The sequence below is a fragment of the Humulus lupulus genome, chromosome 8 (assembly GCF_963169125.1).
Source record: "Humulus lupulus chromosome 8, drHumLupu1.1, whole genome shotgun sequence".
Lineage (NCBI taxonomy): Eukaryota > Viridiplantae > Streptophyta > Magnoliopsida > Rosales > Cannabaceae > Humulus > Humulus lupulus.
Genome location: NC_084800.1, coordinates 25,869,095 through 25,875,512, shown reverse-complemented (window position 1 = coordinate 25,875,512; position 6,418 = coordinate 25,869,095).

Here is a 6,418-nt window from a genome sequence, read left to right as displayed (position 1 = left end):
GTGGGTCCCAATTTTAATAAATGTGATTGGTCAGACTAAACTGCCACATCAATGTATGTATAATAACAATTGAGTATATATTTTAGGTGTATATATCATTACTCATATAAATATATATATATAAATATATATATGTAGAGACACTATAATGCGTTTATTACTTTTTAGTTTTTAGTGATTTATTTGATCATCGTGTGAAAAAGTGAAAACACAATACTATATATCTCGTTTCGTCTCCTTTTTTTGTTACCTATATAGCTAGCTATGTACGTAGCTATATTAAACCCATCTCAGATATTATTTGTTAGCAGTTTTTGAGATGTACAGTACACATTAACAAAATTTTACTGAGAGAGAGATTAAAAAAATATTGATATATACGTAGGGAACCTGTTAAGTAGGGCCCTCATTTTTACCCAATTTTTGTTTTCGGTATGTACTTGAAAAATTATAACTACTTGTATATATTATAGTTATATAACAGATATTTTATAAAGTTTTAAGAAATTTTAAATTATTTATGATATAAAAAATAATATTTAAATATTCAATTGCACGTACACTTATTTTTATTTATATAAATGTAAAACACATTGTTTCAACTTTAATTTCGGTATCGTAAATTATTTAAATTTTTTTAAAAATTAGTATGATATCTATACTACAATGCTGAAATGAGAGGATTGCTCTCACATAGCTATTAACCATGTAAAGTAACATAATTTTTCACATCATGACTTACTTCAAATTTCTAGTCAATTTTGTAACTATTAGATCAACAATAGATGGTCAAAATTATAAGAAGAATGAGTGAGATGGCTACAACAACACACCGATCATTCAAATCCATGATATATATATATATATATAAATTTATATAACTCGTGGACGATCGATCAATTTCAACAAAATACATTTTTTCTTCTTGCTTGATCAGACATGATAATAACATATTTGTTTTGTCGAACAATTAAGGTTGATGTAGGACATAGTACGATTGTTGACTCGTGAGCAGTAATACTATGCATGCAATTGCAGAATAATAATTATCATATATTTATTATAATTAATTAGACACTTGTCGGCAAAATATTGTCAATACGTCGTACTTGTGGTGGTTTTGAACCACAATCATCTATAGTAATTTACATGTAATTACTTTAATTAGTAGCCTCCAATCGAGATTATTATTATTAGATTTCGTATAGTAATTAAAATACTACTTTATTTTACTCCATGCATGTATATGATCATCTGACGAACACGATATATTGATTAAGACCTTAATATAATAATAATGTTTGTTTATTATTAATACTGCCAAAAACTTATCTTTCGGATACTAAACATGTCGTTTCCAATTAGCTATATTATATTTGTTAAGCTTTAAAATCACCCTGCATTATGCCGTGGACCAGAGGGTGTTATAATTACTTATTTCCTAGCTTTCTATCCCAAACAAAAAAAATTTAATAAGTTGGGAACATAATTCATGATTAAAAATTATGAATTTATTATTAAAAAAAATCATCATAATTATGAATATAATTTAAGACAAAATAATGTCATTATAATTATGTCATAATTATTATAATAATCACAGTAAATTTTATTTATGACTAACTAAAGAGATTTATTTGCTGTGGAAATAATATTCTAGCTTATTATGAAAAAAGGAGTAAACATACTTTGTGGCGGCCAAAATCAAAAAAGAAAAAAACTACTTCATATGAAAACAAGTCTAAATTAATGTAAACTATACATATACTAAGTTAAATTTGATTATTTTTTTTATAATCCATATACATCTAACCTTAAAAATAGTGGCTAAAATTATCTGCTCTTCGCGAAGAACATGAAGTGGGCGGCCAATAAAAAAACCTTGAAAAAAAATTACTCTAAAACATGATTAAATCAATGAAAACTAGTTATTATACTATATTGTTAAAATTACACAAATAAGGACACTTATAGTGGAATGGGTGTCTTAAAATTAACTTCAATTTAGCGATGAGAGTTTTGAAAAAAATGTATTCAGCTAGACCTCGATCCTTATATAATAAGTCTCATAAAACCGATGCCTAGGAGAGTAAAACACGTTAGGACAATGCACCTATGATGATTTCAGCTAGACGATGTTGTTTTAATACCGTTCAGATCTATATATAGGTGCCAATCACTTTTAGAGTCGACTATGACGCCAAAACCAAACAATTTTTGGTGTTGGCTAAGCAACACCAAAAATCAAAATACTTTTGATGTTGGGCAAAAAATAACCTCTACTTTCCTAAAGCATCTGTCAAAGTCAAGTGAAAAATGTTTTACAAAGAATTATTAATCTAAATCATTTTTCCAATAATAATTTTACCATTTTTTTAAAAACTTTATCATATATGCTCACATAATTGAATTAAAAAAAATACAAAATTATAACATTCTCGTATAAAATTAAATAATTATAGTTTAATCAGAAATTTTTTAGGGGTCATTTAGTATGCAAGAATCTAGAGACCGGAATGAGAATCTGAATACTTTCTCATGTTTGATACTGAGTTTGAATTTTTCGAACTTGGGAAATTGTACTCTAGGAGTTTTAACTTTTCCTGATTCTGGGTTCAAGTGAAACTCATATGAGATGTGGTTTTCAAATTCTCAGGAATGTGAAACACTTCAAAATTATTATTATTTGAAAAGAAATCTTAAACCAATAATTTTTTAGTTAATGACTTATTTTATTTTTTAACCTTATAATATAAATATATATATCAAACTATAAAATGATAAATAATGTTTGTTTATTTAAAAAAATTGATATGTAAAACATTTATATCACTACTTTAGTTTAAAATAACAAATAAAATAAATGTATTTTTGTATTTTTTTAAAAAGAAATTACACCAAATATGAGATTTTTTCTTAAATTTTGAAAAATATGGCAGTTTTTTTCTTAAGTTTTTTATGGCATTTTTTTTTTGTTTATATTTTTATGGGAGCTTTTTTCCCATATATTTGTAAAATTTTATTCGTATACCATATTTTATCTTTTATACATTTTTAGTAGTTAGTTTTGATATGTGTTTTGAGATTATTTTTATAATTTTAATCTATTTGTATTATTTTTTTATCACTCATATTTTATAAAATATTTTTTTACATAATTCTTTGAAGAAAAAAATCTGAGACCTTCATCACCATACTTTTTATTCCAATTTCTTCTTATTTTCTTCCATTTTTATCTTCTTCAATCAACATTTTATCCGCAGTAACTGGTTACCACTATCAAAACAATTTTGATTTTTTTTTTGTGATAGTAATCTTGTGCCACTATCAATTTTTTTTAGTGATGTATGGTAACTGGTTATAATAATAAAAATCAGTTTTATTTTTTTAAGTGGTGTTATAGTAACTTTACAACTATAAAAATAATTTTGATTTTTTAAGTAATGTACTATTATCAAAATATCAATTAAATTGTAACTGGTTACTTAGTGAGATTTGGAAAAAAAAATTGATATGAAAAAAATAAACTAAATTTATCGTGAATGTAACTGGTTAAGCTAGGTCTGAAAAACAAAATAGGTATGGAAAAAAAACCTAGTTGTAATGGTAACTAGTTACTTTGTCAGACTTGGAAACAAATAGGATCACAAAAAAAAAAGTTAAATTGGTCATAATCCTAACTGGTTACAGATTCAACTCTAAAAAAAAGTAATCGCCATGATACCTGGTTACTTAGTCAAATGTGAAAACAAAATCAGATCTAAACAAACAAATCTAAATTAATCGTTATTGTAAATAGTTACAACTAAATAAAAAAAAAAATTAGATATGAATGAAAACAATCAGACGCTATTATATCTGGTTACTTAAACAAATCTGGAAAAATAAACTAGAAATCAGAACAGATCGTGACTGAAACTGGTTACAGTTACGTTTAGAAGGAAAAAAATTAAATATAAAGTGCAAAAACAGATTTGAAATGACAAAATTATTTGTGAAAAAGAAGAAGAAGAAGAAGAAGAACAAAGAAAATAAAAATAAAACTAGATCTGAACAAGAAGAAGAGCCAAAGGGGGAGGTACGTCACCGTCAGGGGTGGGGGCGGAGGTAGCATCGCCGACGGAGAGCTGAGATGAGAGAACTAAATAGGGGAGGAGAGAGGAAGAAATGAGAAAATAGAAAGATATATCGTGAGGGAGAGAAAGGTGAGGGTGAGAGAAAGTTTTGTGTATTTATGATTATAGTAATCTATTTTTTATATTATATGGAATTGTCATATTTTAAACTTTTTTTTTCAAAACTTACTATATTTTGTATAATTATTTTTTCCCCATAAATATAGAAATTATGTTTATTTTTCCCATATTCATGAAAACTTCTCTTTTAAAAATTATATTTGATTCTAGTAATTAATAACTGTATTTTTTAATATTATTAAAAAATATTTTATAAGTAAAATTGTTTATAAATTATAATCCAAGGAAAAATTTGGTAATTTTGTAAAATGTTATTTGCTATTTATAATTATATTATTTATTATTTTGATAAAATATATTATTATATTAATTTTATGAAAATATGAAAACTTAACAAATTCCTATACACAACCAAACACAGAAAGTGATATTCTCAGGAATCATATATAAGGTTCCAGTGCACAACTAAACACATTAATGTAAGATTCCTGTCTATCAAATTACATTTTTCAAATTTCCCAGTAATATAAAAACTATAAACTTTTCATACCAAACGACACCTTAAAGTACTCTTAAAAATAATATTTATTTGTCACTAAAAATTATAATAATGACTGTTTTAGTAAATATATTTCTTTCTTAGCTCTAAAAATTAAAAGTTTAGTCTCTACACATAATGCGGGACTAATATTTATAATTCCTCGAATGCAATAGGGTTTTGCATATGCATAAACATGAGAATGATCTAATGGTTAATATAAGATTAGAAGGCATTGCATTTTCAAATAATTAATCAAAAGACATAAAATTATAAACTATGCATGGTAAATTATTAAAGTCGATCTTGAAGTCACTGTACATTTAAATATAAAAATTAGGGATATTAGCGACAAAAATACTTAAATTATTACGTTTGTAGCACTTAAGTACCAGCTAATAAATTATTTTTTTGCTGGCGAAGTACCTTTCGTCCATGTTTTGTTGCAACCGTTTGTTCCAATCGTTAAGTGTATTTGTGACATGTTGGTTAAAGTATAAAATTAAATGAATATTTGTAGTGAAAGTACCTAATTTATTAATATATATGTACGATAAAAGTACTCAAATTATGAGATATTTGCGGTAAAAACACGAAGATTATAAGCAAATTTGACATTACGTGGTGGAGTTAGCGTCAAAATAAACAACTGTAATAAAATATGGACGGAAGATAGTTTTGTTGATAAAAAAATAGCTTAAGTACTTAAATATACAAACGTAATAATTTGATTACTTTCGCCACAAATATCCCTAAAAATTAAAAACTTGTCAACTACTTAATAAACAAGATAATAAAGGGAGAATCAGCAGGGTGGTCTAACTGATGTGAAAGAAAAAAAAAGTGTAGGAATAATAGTGCTCGATCGATGTGAATTATTATTCTTTCCAATCAATAAAATTAACTATATTTTCTTATCACTTTCTTGTATTGATTCGCTACGTGATTTTGATGTCTCACTTGATTAAAAAGATATAGTTCAGATCCTTATAGTAAGCATGATACGTTGTCCTTCTTTCATACATAGGATTATCGAAAGTAATTTTTAAATCATAAATTGAGTTATACTTATCAAATTAATTAAATTGACTCCTTTCCACTAGTCATTAATTGGCCACAGATATTTTCGTGTACTTTATTTATTTTTTTTATCACTTTTGCTTTCGTAACATAATAATTGAGATTGTAGATGGCTAAACGCTATGTGTGAATGTGATTATGGGATATATATATATAGTTAAGATAAACTAATAATTGTAAATGAAGATGTTAATTTTGACTCATTATTTAATTGTTTAGTTTAATTTGGGACCGCTTATGCTAAATCTAAATTAGTCTACTTCATCCCAATTGTATTAATTAATAATATTTAGTCACTCATAATAGTTACTATAATAATCAATATCATAATCATATTCATGCAAATACGTGTGAATATGGATTAATAATAATGTAATATTCAAATAACACTTCAATGGTTGAAAAATGTCCCTTTTGTTTTATTAGTCAAATCTCTTTCAATGGCGAATAAGAGATTCCGTGATAAGATTGATCATGATCATCATTTTTGCCCTGCAGAAAACCCTAACAATTTCACCTTTTATTTTTTACTTTCTTCTAAAAAGGAGAAAGACAGTCAGAAAAATAACCCTTAGAAGAACTTTCTAAAGTACTGTTTTTAAAG